This window comes from Chlorocebus sabaeus, chromosome 11 (genome assembly GCF_047675955.1).
Source record: "Chlorocebus sabaeus isolate Y175 chromosome 11, mChlSab1.0.hap1, whole genome shotgun sequence".
In the NCBI taxonomy this organism is placed as follows: domain Eukaryota; kingdom Metazoa; phylum Chordata; class Mammalia; order Primates; family Cercopithecidae; genus Chlorocebus; species Chlorocebus sabaeus.
In genome coordinates, this window is record NC_132914.1 from 46,588,127 (window position 1) to 46,608,541 (window position 20,415).

At 46.5% G+C, this 20,415-nt stretch overlaps 1 non-coding gene across 1 annotated transcript; it reads right to left on the bottom strand.

The window, feature by feature from the left end:
* Positions 1 to 8,363: 8,363 nt before the first annotated feature.
* On the bottom strand, positions 8,364 to 8,467 carry LOC119623979 (U6 spliceosomal RNA). Its single transcript, XR_005240080.1, has one exon. It is a non-coding gene; the product is annotated as a U6 spliceosomal RNA (small nuclear RNA).
* Between the last annotated feature and the right edge of the window lie 11,948 nt (positions 8,468 to 20,415).

The following is a 20,415-nucleotide window of genomic DNA, read 5'->3' on the forward strand; positions in this document are numbered from 1 at the left end:
AGTTATCCAGGCTTGGTGGCGGGCACCTGTAGTCGCAGCTACTCGGGAGGATGAGACAGGAGAATTGCTTGAACCCTATAGGTGGAGGTTGCAGTGATCCGAGATCGTGCCACTGCACTCCAGCCTGGGCGACACAGCGAGATTCCATCTCAAAATAAATAAATAAATAAAAATAAAATAAAAAAGAACAACAAGAAAGGTTGAGAAGGGAATTTCTTGAGAAGGGGAGGAAAGGGTTGAGAATCCAAGCCTTCCTAAGCTGAAAGAACTATTGAGATAGCACAGTGAAAGCTGAGGGCAGAGGGAGAGGCCAGCAGGACAGCTGTCTGCATCCATTTCAAGGACACAATTCCAGAGGGTCAGTCTAGGACTGAGGGGTGACAGATGATCAGAGTTTTCTTCAATAAGAAGAACTTTCTAACTATTAAATGTCTCCAAAAGTAAATGGGCCTCTTGGTGAAGTAGTGAGTGCTCTGCTTATGGGAATATTCAAGGAGAAGGTAAATAGCCTATTGAACATATGGTGAAAAGAAAGCAGCATTGGACGAGTAGACTTCTAAGATTTCTCTAAATTTATAAGCCCATTTAGCAAAATGTTATATAGTATCTACATGTGCCCAGCACTATGCCAGAAACAAAGCTTATAGCAGGGATTCTTGCCCTCATAGAGCTTATAGTCTAATGGAAGAGTCAAGCATTGAATAAACACAACTGAATATATATATATATATATATATATATATATATATATATATATCTTTTTCTTTTTTTTTTTTTTGAGATGGAGTCTTGCTCTGTCGCCCAGGCTGGAGTGCAGTGGCCGGATCTCAGCTCACTGCAAGCTCTGCCTCCCGGGTTTATGCCATTCTCCTGCCTCAGCCTCCCAAGTAGCTGGGACTACAGGCGCCCGCCACCTCGCCCGGCTAGTTTTTTGTATTTTTTAGTAGAGACGGGGTTTCACCATGTTAGCCAGGATGGTCTCGATCTCCTGACCTTGCGATCCGCCCGTCTCGGCCTCCCAAAGTGCTGGGATTACAGGCTTGAGCCATTGTGCCGGTCTATACATTTTTATATTTACGTATTTATTTTTTAGTGACAGGGGTCTTGGCTATGTTCCCCAGTCTAGTTTCAAACTTCTGGCCTCAAGCAATCCTCTTGTCTTGGCCTCCCAAAGTGCTGGGATTATAGGCATGAGCCACCACACCTAGCCCACAACTAAATGCATAATTTCTTTTTTTTTTTTTTTTTGAGACGGAGTCTTGCTCTGTCGCCCGGGCTGGAGTGCAGTGGCCGGATCTCAGCTCACTGCAAGCTCCGCCTCCCGAGTTTACGCCATTCTCCTGCCTCAGCCTCCCGAGTAGCGGGGACTACAGGCGCCCGCCACCTCGCCCGGCTAGTTTTTTGTGTTTTTAGTAGAGACGGGGTTTCACCGTGTTAGCCAGGATGGTCTCGATCTCCTGACCTCGTGATCCGCCCATCTCGGCCTCCCAAAGTGCTGGAATTACAGGCTTGAGCCACCGCGCCCGGCCAATGCATAATTTCAAATTGTGATACAGAGTACAGTGGAAAATAATAGGGCACTACTGTGAGAGACTAAGAGAAGGGATCTAATCTAGAGAGACTCTTTGAGGAACTGACAGTGAGGCTGAGATCTGGAGGATGAGGGAGGTCAGCCTGGAAAAGGGCAGGTGTATGTTTATGTTTATAGGGAAGGGTTCAGGGTAGAAGCAACGTCAAGAAAGAAGGCCCCAGGGCAGGAAAGAACAGTGTGACTGGAAAATTGTGAGTGAGGGGAGAGCAGCGAGAGATGACACTGACAAGTGAGGCAGGGCTAGATCTCATAGGCGACAGTAGGAGCTTCCATGCTGCCTAATACCCTGACAATTTTTTTCTCTCTTTTTTTTAATATTTGGAAATGTCGGGGGAAGGTCTCACTGTGTTGCCCAGGCTGGAATGCAGTGGCTATTCACAGGTGCAATCATAGCACACTGCAGCCTTAAACTCCTGGCTTCAAGCGATCCTCCTGCCTCAACCCCCGAGTAGCTAGAACTACAGGCATGTGTCACCATGCCCAACTTGACCTTATCTCTTTTTTTCTTTCTTTTTTTTTTTTTGAGACGGAGTTTCACTCTTGTTGCCCAGGCTGGAGTGCGATGGTGCAATCTGGGCCCACCGCAACCTCCACCTCCCAGGTTCAAGCGATTCTGTTGCCTCAGCCTCCTTCCTGAGTAGCTGGGATTACAGGCACGCACCACCACGCCCAGCTAATTTTTTGTATTTAGTAGAGACAGGGTTTCACCATGTTGGCCAGGCTGGCCTCCAACTCCTGACCTCAGGTGATCCACCTGCCTTGACCTCCCAAAGTGCTGGGATTACAGGTGTGAGTCACCACGCTGGCCTGACCTTGTCTCTTAACTAGCTGCCCCTCTCCAGTCCTAGGCCTCTAGGCCTTGGTCTCCAGCAGCTCCCTGCAGTTGCTAGGCCTCAACCATTCCCCCATGGCTCCTCCCACTTCCCCAGGACCTCTTCATAGTAGCAGGTGCTCCTTGTACCTTATGAGTGTCCCCAGGAGGTGGAGTGGTAGAATTCTCATGTCTTGTGTGGGACATTCAGGTTCAATTCATTGCCTTTGCAAAGGCCTTCCCTCTCAAGAGGTAGTGCAGTTTGGTAGTGAAAGCACAAACTCTGGAGCCAGACTGCCTGGGTTCAGATAGTGGCTTTGTCACTTACTTGCTGTTTGACCTTGCCAGGTTACTGAACTGCTTCATGCTTCATATGTAAAATGAGGACCATGCTTATCTCCTAGGAGTGTTATAAGGTAATATTTGCTAAGTGTTTAGGACAGAGCCTGGTATATAAGTACTAGAATAATCCCCCCTTATCTTCAGGGGATACATTCCAAGACCCCCAGTGGATGCCTGAAACTGCAGATAGTACCGAATTATATATGGACCATGTTTTTTTTCATTCTATACATACATACCTATGATAAAGTTTAATTTTATTTATTTATTTTTTGAGATGGAGTCTCACTCTGTTGCCCACGCTGGAGTGCAGTGGCGCAATCTCGGCTCACTGCAACCTCCACCTCCCAGGTTCAAGTGATTCTCTTGCCTCAACCTCCCGAGTAGCTGGGACTACAGGTGTGTGCCACCACGCCTGGCTAATTTTTTGTATTTTTAGTAGAGACGGGGTTTCACCATGTTGGCCAGGATGGTCTTGCTCTGACCTCGTGATCTGCCCATCTTGGCCTCCCAAACTGCTGGGATTACAGGCCTGAGTCACCGTGCCTGGCCAAGTTTAATTTTTTTTTTTTTTTTTTGAGATGGAGTCTTGCTCTGTCGCCTAGGCTAGAGTGCAGTGGTGTGATCTTGGCTCACTGCAACCTCTGCCTCCAGGGTTCAAGCGATTCTCCTGCCTCTGACTCCTGAGTAGCTGGGATTACAGGCACGTGCCACCATGCCCGGCTAATTTTTGAATTTTTGGTAGAGACAGGATTTCACTATGTTGGCCAGGCTGGTCTCAAATGCCTGACCTTGTGATCCGCCCATCTTGGCCTCCCAAAGTGCTGGGATTACAGGCATGAGCCACCATGTCCGGCTCAGAGTTTAATTTTTAAATTAGGCACAGTAAGAGATTACCAATAATAACTAATAATAAACTAGAACAATTATGATGACATATCAGTATCACTACTCTTGTGCTTTGGAGCCATTATAAAGTAAAATAAGAATTGTTTTTGTTTTTTTTTTGAGACAGAGTCTCGCTCTTTCACCCAGGCTGGAGTGCAGTGGTGCGATCTTGGCTCACTGCAACCTCCGCCTCCTGGGTTCAAGTGATTCTTGTGCCTCAGCCTCCGGATTAGCTGGGATTACAGGTGTGTGCCACTACGCCTGGCCAAAATAAAGGTTACTTGAACACAAGCACTGCGATACCAAGGCAATGGATCTGATAACTGAGATGGCTACTAAGTGATAATGGGTGGGTAGCATCTAAAGTGTGGCTACGCTGGACAAAGAGATGATTCACATTCCGGGCAGCAGTGGGATGGTGTGAGATTTCATCACACTACTCAGAATGGTGGCAATTTAAAACTTATGAATTGTTTATTTCTGGAATTTTCCATTTAATGTTTTCTTTTTTCTTTTTTGAGATACAGTTTCACTCTTCTTGGCCAGGCTGGAGTGCAATGGCGTGATCTTGGGGCACCGAAATCTCCGCCTCCCGGGTTCAAGCGATTCTCCTGCCTCAGCCTCCCAAATAACTGGGATTACAGGCATGCGCCACCACACCAGCTAATTTTGTATTTTTGGTAGAGACAGGGTTTCTCCATGTTGGTCAGGCTGGTCTTGAATTCCCAACTTCAGGTGATCCACCTGCCTCAGCCTCCCAAAGTGCTAGGATTACAGGCATGTGCCACGGTGCCCAGCCTCATTTAATGTTTTCAAACCGTGATTGACCACAGAAGGTGAGACCACATACATAGACATACAGTAGCCCCTTTTCTTATTTTTTTATTTTTTTATTTTTTGAGGTGGAGTCTCGCTCTGTCGCCAAGGCTGGAGTGCAGTGATGCGCCAAGGCTGGAGTGCAGTGGTGCGATCTCGGCTCACTACAAGCTCCACCTCCCGGGTTCACGCCATTCTCCTGACTCAGCCTCCTGAGTAGCTGGGACTACAGGCGCCCGCCACCACGCCCAGCATTTTTTTGCATTTTTAGTATAGATGGGGTTTCACTGTGTTAGCCGGGATGGTCTCGATCTCCTGACCTCGTGATCCACCCGCCTCGGCCTCCCAAAGTGCTGGGATTACAGGTGTGAGGCACCGCGCCCGGCCAGTAGCCCCTTTTCATCCGTGTAACTGAAACTATGGAAGAGAAGACCATGGACAAGAAGGGGCTACTGTTTATGAGTGGTTTTTTTTCTTTTTTTTTTTTTTGGAGGCAGGATCTCACTATTTGCCCAGGCTGGTCTCAAACTCCTGGGCTCAAGTGATCCTCCTTCATTGGCCTCCCAAAGTGCTGGGATTACAGGCATGAGCCACTGTGCCCGACTCAGACTGTTTCTTAAACAAAATCACCAGCAATAAATCACTACAACATCTCCTATTTTCCTAGTTCATCCCATGATCTCCCAGTCCCACCCCTAGGTCTACAGCAGGGAGCAAGAGGCCCAGCTTGCTGTTCTCTCTACTCACCCACTTTTTTGTCCAAGGCTTCCTCTGGTCACAACTCTGGTACTTAAAAACAGCCACGTGTGGTGGCATGCACCCGTGGTCCCAGCTACTCAAGAGGCTAAGTGGAGAGGATCATTTGAGCCCAGGAGTTTGAGTTTAGCCTGGGCAACATAAAAGAGGGAATAGGTAGAGCTGAGCTCATCCCCACTCAGCCCTCCTCACCACCAGAATAAAAGATGTTCCTAATGGTTGGTTGCAGTCAAATCAAGGTGTATTAGTGACTCCCCTTCCTTCTCTCTCCCTCCTCCTCTCCCCTCACCTCTTCCCTCCAGCTGTTTTCAGAGGCTGAGAGTATTCTGAATACACTAAATATATCACTAATTCACCTGCATCTAGAGCCCCGCTTTCTGAGCCTTGGTCCTGATCCCCATGCCTGAGTTCAGTGCTCATCCACATACTCCCATACCACCCAATGCTCATTCCCGATGTGGAGCTTAACACTTCTGCATCATAACCACCGGCTTTCTCGTCAGTGTCCTTGAGGAGAGCAGCTGTCTGCCTGTTCTCTGTTGCATCCCAGGGCCTACATATGGCACTTATGGCTCTAGCTTCATTTCTCACCAGTCCTGCTCCTGGCATCTCTGAGCCAGCCATGAGGCCTTGCTGTCAGCTTCTCAGGTCTGCTGTTCCCTCTCAGGGCCTTTCCAGGTGCTTCCCTCCTGCCCAAAGTGCTCCTCCCCAGGTCCTCGCCTGGCCAGCTCCTACTCCTCCTTCAGGTCTCTCAGCTTACCTGTCACTCCAGGAAGCCTTCCATGAAGCCCCTGGGTCTAGGTAAGTGGCCCTCCTTTGGGGTCTTCCAGCACAGGCATTGGCGCTATATTTTAAGCATCTCTTTGTGCCTCCCACTTGCCTACAGAACCCAGGCAGGGCAGGGACTATGCTTATCTAATTTGCTGTTGCATCCCTAGTGCCTAGCCCAGAGCCCGGCTCAAAATAGACCAGGGTTTATGCCCTGGGGCCCGTGGATTAGCTGCCAGGGGTTCACGACGCTCCCAAAATCACATGAAAATGTTTGTATGCTTATAGTGCATTCTTTTTGGTAGATAATCTGTACTTTTTATATCATACTCTCAAAGGATATGTGACACCCCTGCCCCCTAAAAAAGGTTAAGAATCAGTGTGTGTAAGCTTTCTGTAAATACTCTTTTTTGACTGGATGCATCCATCATGACAATAATAGGTGATACTCAATAAACATTATTGAACGAATGAATAAGCCTCCTCTTCACAATTAGAGTGTTTTAAATGTTTTCAATGGATCGAGAAAAACCTCAGAAGAAACCTTTGCCAGAAAAAGTTAAAGTGCCCCTTACTTCAGCCCTTGACTCTGCGGTCCTTAATACGCGGCTCCTCAGTGGGGCCCAAAGCTTAAGACCAATGCTTCACAGGCTCACAGCCCCTGCCAGAACCCATCTCCGCTCTGAAATCCACCTACTGCGCCTTTGCAGCCTGTCAGCTGAAAATAATCCCAGTGAAGGCAGGGGCGAGGTGGAAGCAGAAAAGCAGGCCCACACACGCCTTTAATGCGGGGGGCTCTGCCCCCTGCTGGTTGCCCGGCTCCCCTTCAGCGACCGGCCGAGAGCCCAGTGGCTCCGACTGAGGTCAGAGCGGGGAGAGGGAGGGAGCGAGGCGGAGGCGCCTCGGGAGGGGGCCGTCGCCCACCGGGCAGCCTTCCCACCGACGATTAGGCTTTGTCTTCAAAGCAAGTTAGAGGTGGTGGCTTCTGCTTTGGAGCCCCCTCACTTCTCTTCCCGATTCTCCCGTCTTCGACTTCCAAATTAGGAGCTTAGGGAGGGCAGGGGGCGTGGTGGGGGTGGAGGTCCTTCTGGAGCTCAAGGGAGGTCCAGTCATCCAGACTTGGCTTTCTCATCGATCCCTTTTCCCAGAGCCTGGTTACTGCCGGCACCTTTGGATCCTCGGCCAATTCTCTGCTTCGCCTACACTTGGCGTGCGGTGTACCAGCCTCCCCGCGTCACCATGGAAACAGGAGCCTCTGCATCCATCCCAGAGCTGATCTGTGAAGCTATGAGAAGAATCTGGAGGGGTGTGTGTGTGTGTGTGTGTGTGTGTGTGTGTGTGTGTTGGGGGGGGACAGAGAGATAAACGAAGGGCAAAAGGGAAAAGGTTCAGAGAAAATATGAAGAGAGAGAGAGGAAGGAATCTGGGTGAAGGGGCAGGATTGCTTTAAAACGGTTATTGAATAACTGGTACCCTGTGGAGAGGGTCAACTTCCCTGACAGACCATAAATGCAGTCCTCTCATAGTCCAGACCTCCTCACCGACTGTCAGTTAGTAGCCATGTAACCTTTAGTGAGTGACTTAGCCCCTCTAAGCATCACTTTTCTTATCTGTAAAATAAAAATAATAGCAACACTCTACAGGGTTATTGTAAAAATCAATGAGGGGTGATTCATATACAGCACTTAATACAGTGCTTAGCGGCCAGGCGTGGTGGCTCACGCCTGTAATCCCCCAGCACTTTGGGAGGCCTAGACGGGTGGATCACGAGGTCAGGAGATCGAGACCATCCTGGCTAACATGGTGAAACCCTGTCTCTACTAAAAATACAAAAAAATTAGCCGGGCCTGGTGGCGGGCGCCTGTAGTCCCAGCTACTTGGGAGGCTGAGGCAGGAGAATGGCATGAACCCGAGGCGGAGCTTGCAGTGAGCCGAGATTGCGCCACTGAACTCCAGCCTGGGCAACAGAGCAAGACTCCGTCTCAAAAAAAAAAAAAAAAATACAGTGCTTAGCACATAGCGAGTGCTCAAAAATGTAGTTATGGTTGTACATGCTTGTGTATCTTTAGTAATGATTTCTGTTATTTCTATATTTTTCCTCTGCTGAATCAATCGCCAGTTCTTCAATAATAATACCTTAATAATACTTTGGAATTTTTTTTCTCAGCTTACCGCAACCTCTGCCTCCTGAGTTCAAGTGATTCTCCTGCCTCAGCCTCCTGAGTAGCTGGGACGACAGGAGTATGCCACCACACTCAACTAATTGTTTATTTTTAGTAGACACAGGGTTTCACCATGTTGGCCAGGCTGGTCTCAAATTCCTGACCTCAGGTAATCCACCCGCCTCGGCCTCCCAAAGTGCTGGGATTACAGGCTTGAGCCACTGCGCCCAGCATACTTTAGAATATTTTAAATCATGTCATCCTTGTGCAGGGACCAAGCTAGTCTTCTTTGTATCATTCCAGTTTTAGAATATGTGCTGCCCAAGTGAGCACTACTTTATAATTTCCTTCCTTCCTTCCTTCCTTCCTTCCTTCCTTCCTTCCTTCCTTCCTTCCTTCCTTCCTTCCTTCCTTCCTTCCCTTCCTTCCTCCCTTCCTTCCTTCCTTTCTCTCTCTCTCTTTCTTTTTCTCTTTCTCTTTTTTTCTCTCTGTCTCCTTCCTTCCTTGTTTTTTTGAGACAGTCTTGCTCTGTCACCAGGCTGGAGTGCAGTGGTGTAATCTCAGCTTACTGCAACCACCTCTGCCTCCCAGGTTCAAGCGATTCTCCTGCCACAGCCTGCCAAATAACTGGGATTACCAGCATGTGCCACCACGCCCAGCTAATTTTCACATTTTTAGTAGAAACAGTGTTTCACCATGCTGGCCAGGTTGGTCTTGAACTCCTGACCTCAAGTGATCTACCTGCCTTAGCCTCCCAAAGTGCTAGGATTACAGGCATGAGCCACCACACCCGGCCTCTTTTCTTTTCTTTTCTTTCTTTCTTTTTTTTTTTTTTTTTAAGACAGAGTATTGCTCTGCCCCCAGGCTGGAGTGCAGTGGCGCAGATCTCGGCTCACTGCAAGCTCTGCCTCCCAGGTTCACACCATTCTCCTGCCTCAGCCTCCAAAGTAGCTGGGACTACAGGCACCCGCCACCACACCCGGCTAATTTTTTGTGTTTTTAGTAGAGACGGGGTTTCACTGTGTTAGCCAGGATAGTCTCTCGATATCCTGACCTCGTGATCTGCCCGCCTTGGCCTCCCAAACTGCTGGGATTACAGGTGTGAACCACCGCACCCGGCCCTGGCCTCTGGACTCTTTTCTTTTCTTCTCTTTTTTTTTTTTGAGATGACATCTCACTCCGTTGCCCAAGGTGGAGCAGTAGTGTGATCTCGGCTAACTGCAATCTCCACCTCCAGGGTTCAAGTGATTCTCCTGCCTTAGCCTCCCGAGTAGCTGGGACTACAGACACGTGCCACCATGCCTGGATAATTTTTATATTTTTAGTAGAGATGGGGTTTCACTATGTTGGCCAGGCTGCTCTCGAACTCCTGACCTTGTGATTCTCCTGCCTCGGCCTCCCAAAGTGCTGGGGTTACAGGCAGCAGCCACCACACCTGGCCCCTTTCTTTGTTTAAAGACAGGGTCTCACTCTATCACCCAGGCTGGAGTGCAGTGGTGCTATCATGGTTCACTGTAGCCTTGACCTCCCAGGCTCAGGTGATTCTCCCAACTCAGCCTCCCAAGGGGCTGGGACTACAGAGGCACGCCCCTATGCCTGGCTAATTTTTTGTGCTTTTTGTAGAGACAGGATTTCCTCCTGTAGCCTAGGCTTACAATTTTCAAGGTGCGGCCACGTGCAGTGGCTGATGCTTGTAATCCCAGCACTTTGGGAGGCTGAGGCGGGTGGATAACCTGAGGTCAAGAGTTTAAGACCAGCCTAGCCAACATGGTGAAACCCCGTCTCTACTGAAAAATACAAAAATTAGCCGAGCGTGGTGGCATGGGCCTGTAATCCCAGCTACTCAGGAGGCTGAGGCAGGAGAATCGCTTGAATTAGGGAGGCAGAGGTGGCCGTGAGCTGAGATCGTGCCACTGCACTCCAGCCTGGGTGACAGAGACTCTGTCTCAAAAAAAACAAAAACAAAAATAACAATTTTCAAGGTGCTTTTACACACATTCTCTCATTCGGCCCACTCCAATCCTGAAAAATACAGAAGGGATTACTCACCCCACTTTGCAGATGAAGATAGAAATTCAGAATTTAACCTTGTTCAAAGGCTTGTCTCTGAACTGGTGCTAAATTTTAGGGTTCTATAGAGCCAGAATTCAGTGCCCCATCAACTTATATCCTTTCTCTGTCTCTGTTCCCAGCATGGTGCCACAAACAGTCAGCACCTCATCATTGTTGGTGCCAGTCAGCACCTCATTGTTTGGTGGCATTGATTCTGTGGAGCAGACTTCTCAGGGGAGAGCTAATCCTGAAATGTGGGCACTTGGGTTTGACCATGAAGGAAGGAGAAAATGCTTAATTAAATCTATACTTTTTTTTTTTTTTTTTTTTTTGAGACGGAGTCTCGCTCTGTCACCCAGGCTGGAGTGCAGTGGTGCAGTCTTAGCTCACTATAACCTCTGCCTCCCAGGTTCAAGCAATTCTCTTGCCTCAGCCTCCTGAGTCGCTGGGACTATAGGCGCCTGTCACCACCCTCAGCTAATTTTTTGTGTTTTTAGTAAGAGACAGGGTTTCACCATGTTGGCCAGGCTGGTCTCAAACTCCTGACCTCAAGTGATCCGCCCGCCTCAGCCTCTCAAAGTGCTGGGATTACAGGCATGAGCCACTGCGCCCAACCAGGAATATTTTTAATATATATATTAATAGCTTAATATTAATATATTTTAATTATAGATTTAATAGCCTTTGTGAAAGAGTGAGACTCCATCTCAAAAGAAAAAAAAAAATCCCACAGAAGGGGAATGACTGCTAATGGCTAAGCTTTCTTTATGTCCTAACTTTGAAAATGTTCTAAATGTTGTAAATTTGGTTGTGGTGATGGTTGCACAAGTCTGTGAATAACTAAAAATCATTCAATTGTACATTTTTTTCACGCCTCTGAGACAAGTTCGAGAATCGTACATTTTAAGTGGGTGATTTGCTTGGCATGTGAATTATGTCTCAATACAAATGTTATTTTTTAAATTCACACAAATCAAATCCCAGGCCCAGATGTGGCACCAGTGAATTCTACCAAATATTTAAGGAAGAAATAATGCCAACTGGACATAAATGCTTGCAAATAATAGAAATAAACAGCTGGACCCAGTGGCTCATGCCTGTAATAGCAGCTCTTTGGGAGGCCAAGGCAGGTGGATCACTTGAGCCCAGGAGTTTGAGACCAGCCTGGGCAACATGGTGAAACCTGATCTCTACAAAAAATTACAAAGAACTAGCCATGTCAGGTGGCATGCACCTGTAGTCCCAGCTACTTGGGAGGCTTGAGGTGGGAGGAGTGCCTGAGTAGGGGAGGTTGAGGCTGCAGTGAGCCATGATTGTGCCATTGCACTCCAGCTTGTGTGACAGAGTGAGATTGTCTCAAAAAGAAAAATAAAAACAAAAAGAAAGAAGAAGACAGAAAAAAAAAAGGCTACTCTCCCCAATTCATTTTATTAGACAAACATAACCTTGATATTAAATCCAATAAAGACATTATAAGAAAGAGGGGTGGGCACAATGGTTCACACATGTAATCCCAGCACTTTGGGAGGCTTAGGCAGGAGGATCGCTTGAGGTCAAGAGTTCCCAACCTGGGCAACATAGTGAGACCTCATCTCTACAAAAGATTTTTTTTTTCTAATTAGCCAATTTAAAAATATTTTTAGGCCGGGCCCAGTGGCTCACTCCTGTAATCCCAGCACTTTGGGAGGCCGAGACAGATGGATCATGAGGTCAGGAGATCGAGACCATCCTGGCTAACACGGTGAAACCCCGTCTCTACTAAAAATACAAAAAAATTAGCCGGGCGTGGTGGCAGGCACCTGTAGTCCCAGCTACTCGGGAGGCTGAGGCAGGAGAATGGGGTGAACCCGGGAGGCGGAGCTTGCAGTGAGCTGAGATTGCGTTGACTCCATCTGAGCGAGACTCCATCTCAAAAAAATAAAATAAATAAAATAAAAAATATTTTTAGGTTCAAGTCTATAGTCCTAGCTACTTGGGAGGCTAAAGCGGGAGGATCTCTTGAGCCCAGAAGTTAGATGGTACTGAGCTGTGATTATGCCACTGCACTCCAGCCTGGATGATAGCAAGACCTTATCTCAAAACAGTGAAATAAATAAATAAAAATTTCTGCAGAAACACATTCAGATAGGCAGATTCACTCGCTGGCTTCAATTTCATTTCATTTTATTTTATATTTATTTTATTTCATTTTATTTATTTTATTTTTGAGACAGAGTCTCTGTCACCCAGGCTGGACTGCAATGGCACCATCTCGGCTCACTGCAACCTCTGTCTCCGGGAGTCAAGTGATTCTCCTGTCTTAGGCTCCCTAGTAGCTGGGATTACAGGCACTCGCCACCACACCTGGCTAATGTTTGTATTTTTAGTAGAGACTGGGTTTCACCATGTTGGTCAGGCTTGTCTCAAACTCAGGTGATTTGCTGACCTCAGGTGATTTGCCTGCCTCAGCCTCCGAAAGTGCTGGGAATACAGGCGTGAGCCACTGCACCTGGCCAATTTTATTCTCATATGTCAGCAACAAACAGAACTTTGTAAAGATACCATTTACATTTGAATAAAAATATCAAGTACCTTAGAATAATTCTAACAAAATATGTTTAAGATATCTAGCAGAAAAACTTTACCGGGCAACACCAGCCTGACCAACATGGAGAAACCTCATCTCTACTAAAAATACAAAATTAGCTGGGCGTGGTGGCACATGCCTATAATCTCAGCTACTCGGGAGGCTGAGGCAGGAGAATTGCTTGAACCCGGGAGGCAGAGGTTGCGGTGAGCTGAGATCATGCCATTGCACTCTAGCCTGGGCAACAAGAGTGAAACTCCGTCTCATAAAAAAGAAAGGAAGAAAAAAAATAAAGAAAAACTTTACCATGCTTGGCAGTGGTTCACGCCTGTAATCCCAGCAGTTTGGGAGGCCAAGGCAGGCAGATTAGCTGAGGTCAGGAGTTCGAGACCAACCTGGCCAACATGGTGAAACCCCGTCTCTACTAAAAGTGCAAAAATTACCCTGGGCGTGGTGGCAGACACCTGTAATCTCAGCTATTCGGGAGGCTGAGGCAGGAGAATCACCTGAACCCAGGAGGTGGAGGTTGCAGTGAACCAAGATTGCACCATTGCACTCCAGTCTGGGCGACAAGAGCAAGACTCCGTCTCAAAAAACAAAAAAAACCCGGCCGGGCGCGGTAGCTCAAGCCTGTAATCCCAGCACTTTGGGAAGCCAAGACGGGCGGATCACGAGGTTAGGAGACCGAGACCATCCTGGCTAACACGGTGAAACCCCGTCTCTACTAAAAAATACAAAAAAACTAGCCAGGCGAGGTGGCGGGCGCCTGTAGTCCCAGCTACTCGGGAGGCTGAGGCAGGAGAATGGCGTGAACCCGGGAGGCGAAGCTTGCAGCGAGCTGAGATCCGGCCACTGCACTCCAGCTCTGGGCGACAGAGCGAGACTCCGTCTCAAAAAAAACAAAAAACAAAAAACAAACAAACAAACAAACAAAAAAACCCAAAAAACAAAAAATTAAAAAGAAAAAGAAAAAGAAAAACTTTCTAACAGGCCGGGCGCAGTGGCTCATGCTTGTAATCGCAGCACTTTGGGAGGCCAAGGTGGGTGGATCACATGAGATCCGGGGTTTGAGACCAGCCTGGCCAACATGGTGAAACCCCATCTCTACTAAGAATACAAAAATCACCTGGGCGTGGTAGTGCACGCCTGTAATCCCAGGTACTTGGGAGGCTGAGGCAGGAGAATCGCTTGAACCCAGGAGGTGGAGGTTGCAGTTACCCAAGATCCTGCCACTGTGCTCCAGCCTGGGCAAGAGTGATACTCTGTCTCAAAAAAAAAAACAAAAAAAAGCCAGGCACAGTGACTCATGCCTGTAATCCCAGCACTTTGGAAGGCTCAGGCGGGCGGATCATGAGGTCAGGAGTTCAAGACCAGCCTGACCAACATGGTGAAACCCCATTGCTACTAAAAATACAAAATTACCTGGGCGTGGTGGCGTGTGCCTATAGTCCCAGCTACTCAGGAGGCTGAGGCAGGAGAATCTCTTGAACCCAGGAGGCAAAAGTTGCAGTGAGCCAAGATCACACCATTGCATTCTATCCAGAGCAACAGAGCAAGACTCTGTCTCAAAAAAGAAAAAAGAAAAAAAAAAAAAGTAGGTCAATGGGATAGAATAAAAAATCCAAACACAAACCCACACATAGATGTACACTTGATTTATGACAAAAGGGACGACAGTGCAGAGCAGTGAGGAAGTATCTCTAAGGCATATATAAAATCACAATAACAAAAATCAACCCAGGTGAATTGTATATATAAATGTAAAAGGCAGAACAATAAAGCCTCTAGAAATAAGGTAGAAACCTATCTTCATGACCTTAGGATAGAAAAAAGACATCTTTTTTTGGGAAAGATTTCTTAAACAGTATACAAAAACCAAATAGTAAGCCTAAAGAAAAAGACTGATATACTTGACTACATTTAAAAATTATTATTTTAAATTTTTGTGGGTACATAGTGGGTGTATATATTTATGGGGTACATGACATGTTCTAATACAGTCATGTAATTTACTACATTAAAAGTTTTAAATATTCTATTGGCCCAAACCAAACAAAACATTATTAAAAAGGTGAAAAAAAGGTTGAATATTATGGTATGTGAATTAAATTTTTGAAAAAGAAAATAAAGTGAAAAGGTAAGCCATAGACTGGGAAAAGAAATTTGAAACACATATACTGATAAAAGACTTACATTCAGAATACTGTATAAAATGAATTCCTATAAACCAGTAAAAGATATACAATCTAACATAAAAATTGGCAAGAAACTTGATTAGATACACTACAAAAGAGGATGTTCAAATGGCAAATAAACATGAGAACGAGCAAATCCGGATTTGTCTTCTCTATACACAATGCTTCTGCCAAAACTACCATCCATGGATTTACAGGATGTTTCATTCACTTTCATGGTGTTCCACACAGCATTGCTTCTGATCAAGGAATTCATTTTACAGCAAATGAAGTATGGCAATGGGCCCATGCTTATAAATTCACTAGTCTTACCATGTTCCCCACCAACTTGAAGCTGGTTTGACAGAATGATGGAATGGCTTTTTTTTTTTTTTTTTTTTGAGACGGAATTTCACTGTTGTTGCCCAGGCTGGAGTGCAATGGCACCATCTCAGCTCACCGCAACCTCTGCATCCCGGGTTCAAATGATTCTCCTGCCTCAGCCTCGAGAGTAGCTGGGATTACAGGCATGCACCACCACACCCAGCTAATTTTGTATTTTTAGTAGCGACGAGTTTTCTCCATGTTGGTCAGGCTGGTGTCGAACTCTTCTCAGGTGATCCACCCACCTTGGCCTCCCAAAGTGCTGGGATTACAGATGTGAGCCACCGCGCCTAGCCTGGAATGACCTTTTGAAGACACATTTATGCTATCAGCTAGGTCACAACACCTTGCAAGACTGGAGCATGGATCTCGTCTTTTTTTTTTTTTTTTTTTTTTTAGCATGGATCTCTAGAAGACTATCTATGTTCTGAATCAGTGTTCAATACATAGGGCTGTTTCTTCCACAGCCAGGATTCATAGGTCCAGGAATTAAAGGATGGAAATGGGAATGGCACAATGCACAATTACCACTAGAGGCCCACTAGCAACATTTTTGTTTCCTGTTCTTCCAGTCTCATGCTCTGCTGGCCTAGAGGTCTTAGCTCCAAAGGGAAGAATGCTTCCACCAGGAGACACAATGATTCCATTAAAGTGGAATAGACTGAAGCCAGGCCACTTTGGGATCCTCATGGCTCTGAGTCAGCAGGCGAAGAAAGAAGTTACTGTGCTGGCTGGGGTGATTGATCCTAACTAGCAATGAAAAATTGGAGGCTGGGCGTGGTGGCTCATGCCTATAATCCCAGAACTTTGGAAGGCCGAGGTGGGCAGATCACCTGAGGTCAGAAGTTCACAACCAGCCTGGCCAACATGGTGAAACCCCATCTCTACTAAATACAAAAATTAGCTGGGCGTGGTGGCACGCACCTGTAATCCCAGCTACTCGGGAGGCTGAGGCAGGAGAATCGCTTGAACTGGGAAGGTGGAGGTTGCAATGAGCCAAGATCACACAACTGCACTCCAGCCTGTGTGACAGAGCAAGACTTTGTCTCAAAAAAGAAACAAACAAACAACAACAAAAATAAATAAATATACAAAAATTAGCCAGGCATGGTAGTGCACGCCTGTATTTCCAGTGACTTGGGAAGCTGAAGCAGGAGACCAAGGTTGCAGTGAGCTGAGATTGCACCATTGCACTTCAGCCTGGGTGATAGAGTGAGACTCTGTCAAAAAAAAAAAAAAAAAAAAGAAAAGAAAAAGAAGAAAGAAAAAGAAAAATTGGAATATTACTTCACAGTGTAGGTAAGTATCAGTATATCAAGAATACAGGCGATTCCTTAGGTCATCTCAGTATTACTGTGACCTGTGATTAAGGTCAATGGAAAACTAAAACAAACCAATCCAGGACTACTAATGGCCCAGAGCCTTCAGAAATGAAGCTTTGAGTCAGTCCATCAGGTAAAGAAACAGGTAAACACCTGTTAAGGTACTTGCTGAAGGCAAAGGGAATACAGGATAGTAGTAGAAAAAGGTAGCTATTAATACCAGCTATGACCACGTGACCAGTTACGGAACCTAGGACTATGATTGTCATGAGTATTACAGGCATGCGCCACCACCCCCAGCTAATTTTGTATTTTTAGTAGTGACGCGGTTTCTCCATGTTGGTCAGGCTGGTCTCGAACTCCCGACCTTAGGTGATCTGCCCGCCTCAGCCTCCCAAAGTGCTGGGATTACAGGCATGAGCCACTGCACCTGGCCAGTTCACTTTTTTAAAGTGTATAATTTGATGACTTTTTTTTTTTTTTTTTTGAGACTAGGTTGTTCTGTCACCCAGGCTGGAGTGCAGTGGCATGATCACAGCTCACGGCAACCTCCACCTCCTGGGTTCAGGCGATCCTCATACCTCAGCCACGCAAGTAGCTGGGACTACAGATGTGTGCCACCACACCTGGGCTAATTGTTGTGTTTTTAGTAGAGACAGGGTTTAACCATGTTGGCCAGTTTGGTTTTGAACTCCTGACCTCAAGTGATCCACCCACTTCAGCCTCCCAAAGTGCTGGGATTACAGGCATGAGCCACCACACCCAACCAAGCTTTTTATTTTTATTTTAAATTTTATTTTATTATTATTATTTTTTCGAGACAGAGTTTTGCTCTTGTTGCCCAGGCTGGAGTGCAATGGCACGATATCAGCTCATTGCAACCTCTGCCTTTCAGGTTCAAGTGATTCTCCTGCCTCAGCCTCCTGAGTAGCTGAGATTACAGGCATGCGACACCACGCCCAGCTAATTTTGTATTTTTAGTAGAGATAAGGTTTCTCCATGTTGGTCAGGCTGGTCTTGAACTCCTGACCTCAGGTGATCCACCCACCTTGGCCTCCCAAAGTGCTGGGATTACAGGTGTGAGCCACCATGCCCACGCCTGGCTACAGGGTTTCACCTTGTTGGCCAGGCTGGTGATCCACCCACCTTAACCTCCCAAAGTGCTTAGATTACAGGCGTGAGCCACCATGCCCAGACTATTTTTATTTTTTACAAACAAGTTCTTGCTATGTTTCCCAGGCTGATCTTGAACTTCTGGGCTCAAGTGATCCTCCTTCCTTGGCCTCCCAAAGTGCCAGGATTATAGGGGTGAGCCATGGCATCTGGCTCAATGACTTTTCAAACCAAATTCATCAACTTGTTTAACATAAATACATTTTCGAGCATTTTCAACATCCCAGTATGATCCCTCAAGCACATTTACTATATATATTTATACACACATTTACTATTATACTATCTTCCTCTCCCCTCCCACAGATAATAGAAAATTGTCTTAGTTCAGGCTGCCATAACATAATACCATATACTAGGTGGCTTAAACAACAAATGTTTATTTCTCACAGCTCTGGAGCCTGGGTAGTCCAAGATCAAGGTGCTGGCAGATCTGGTGTCTGGTGAGGGCTCTCTTCCTGGTTTGCACATGGCTGTCTTTCTCCAATATCCTCACAAAGCCGAGAGACAATGCTAGTCTCTTTCTCTTCTTCTAAGGACACTAATCCCATAATGGGAGCTCCACTCTCATGACCTATCTAAACCTAAATACCTCCCAAAGGCCCCACCTAATATCATTCCATTGGGGGTTAGGATTTCCCACTGGGGGTTAGGGGGTTAGAAAGAAGGTAATCTGGCTGGGTGCAGTGGCTCACACCTGTAACCCTAGCACTTTGGGAGGCCAAGGTATATCACTTGAGGCCAGGAGTTTGAGACTAGCCTGGCCAACATGGTGAAACCCCATCTCTACTAAAAATACAAAAATTAGCCGGGCGTGGTAGTGGGTGCCTGTAATCCCAGCTACTTGGGAAGCTGAGGCAGGAGAATCACTTGAACCTGGGAGGTGCAGGTTGCAGTGAGCCGAGACTGTGCCGCTGCACTCCAGCCTGGGCAACTGAGCAAGACTCAGCCAAAAAAAGAAACAGAGAGAGAGACAGAGAGAGAGAGAGAGAGAAAGAAAGAAGGAGAGAAAATAAGAAAAAAAGAAAGAAGGTAATCTACTTTCTATCTTTATAGCTTGGCCTCTTCCAGATATTTCATATAAATGGAGCCATACAATATGTAATCACTTGTATCTGGCTTATTTCACTGAGCATAGAGGGTTTTTTTTGTCTTTTTTGTTTGTTTGTTTGTTTGTTTGTTTTTGAGACGGAGTCTCGCTCTGTCGCCCAGGCTGGAGTGCAGTGGCCAGATCTCAGCTCACTGCAAGCTCTGCCTCCCGGGTTTACGCTATTCTCCTGCCTCAGCCTCCCGAGTAGCTGGGAATACAGGCGCCCGCCACCTCGCCCAGCTAGTTTTTTTGTATTTTTTAGTAGAGACGGGGTTTCACCGTGTTAGCCAGGATGGTCTTGATCTCCTGACCTTGTGATCCGCCCACCTCAGCCTTCCAAAGTGCTGGGATTACAGGCTTGAGCCACCGCACCCGGCCGAGCATAGGGTTTTTTTGGTTGGGCATGGTGGCTCACGACTGTAATCCCAGCACTTTGGGAGGCCGAGGTGGGTGGATCATATGAGGTCAGGAGTTTGAGACCAACCTGGCTAACATGGTGAAACCCTATCTCTACTAAAAATACAAAAATTAGGCAGCCTTGGTGGTGCACACCTGTAGTCCCAGCTACTCGGGAAGCTGAGGCAGGATAATTTATTGAACCCGGGAGGTGGAGGTTGCAGTGAGCTGAGATCATGCACTGCTCCAGCCTAGGTGACAGAGTGAGACTCCAGTCTAAAAAAGGGTTTGTTTGTTTTGTTTTTGTTGTTTCTTTTTTGAGACAGGGCTGCTCTGTCACCCAGTTGGAGTGCAATGGCTTGATTATGGCTTGACCTCTGGGGCTTAGGTGATCCTCTCACCTCAGCCTCCTGGGGTAGCTGGGACAACAGGTATGCACCACCACGCCCAGCTAACTTCTTTTGTATTTTTTGTAGAGAAGGGATTTCGTCACATTGTTCAAGCTGGTCTCGATCTCCTAGGCTAAAGCAATCCTCCCGCCTCGGCCCCCCAAAGTGCTGGGATTACAGGTGTGAGCCACAGCGCCCAATCTGCATATTCTTTTTGAGGTTCACCTACATTGTAGCTGGTATCCATAGCTTGTTCTGAATAATATTCCATTGTATGGACACAGCATATTTTGTCTACTCATTCACATGTTAATGGACATTTAGGTTGTCTCTAATTTTTCCAATTGGGCTATTATGAGTGAGACAGAGAAGAAAATTCTTGTGCAAGTTTTTGTGTGTATGTATGCTTTCATTTCTCTTAGGCAGATCCCTAAGAGTGAAATTATTGGGTCACATGGTAAATTTATGTTTAACATTTTTAAAAATTGCCAAACTGTTTTCCAAGGTGGCTACACCATTTTACATTTCCACCACCAATATATGAGGGTTCCCGTTTCTCCACATTCTCTCCAACACTTACCTTTTTTAAAAAGGTTTTTTTTGTTGTTGTTGTTTGCAGTTTTTACAGTTTTATTTAAACACAAAACATGCACATGAGCTGTCTACTCATTTTCTTTGCTGCGCAGCCTGGGATTAGGGTTGGTGACTCTGATGGCCAGCTGGGCAGCTCTTTTC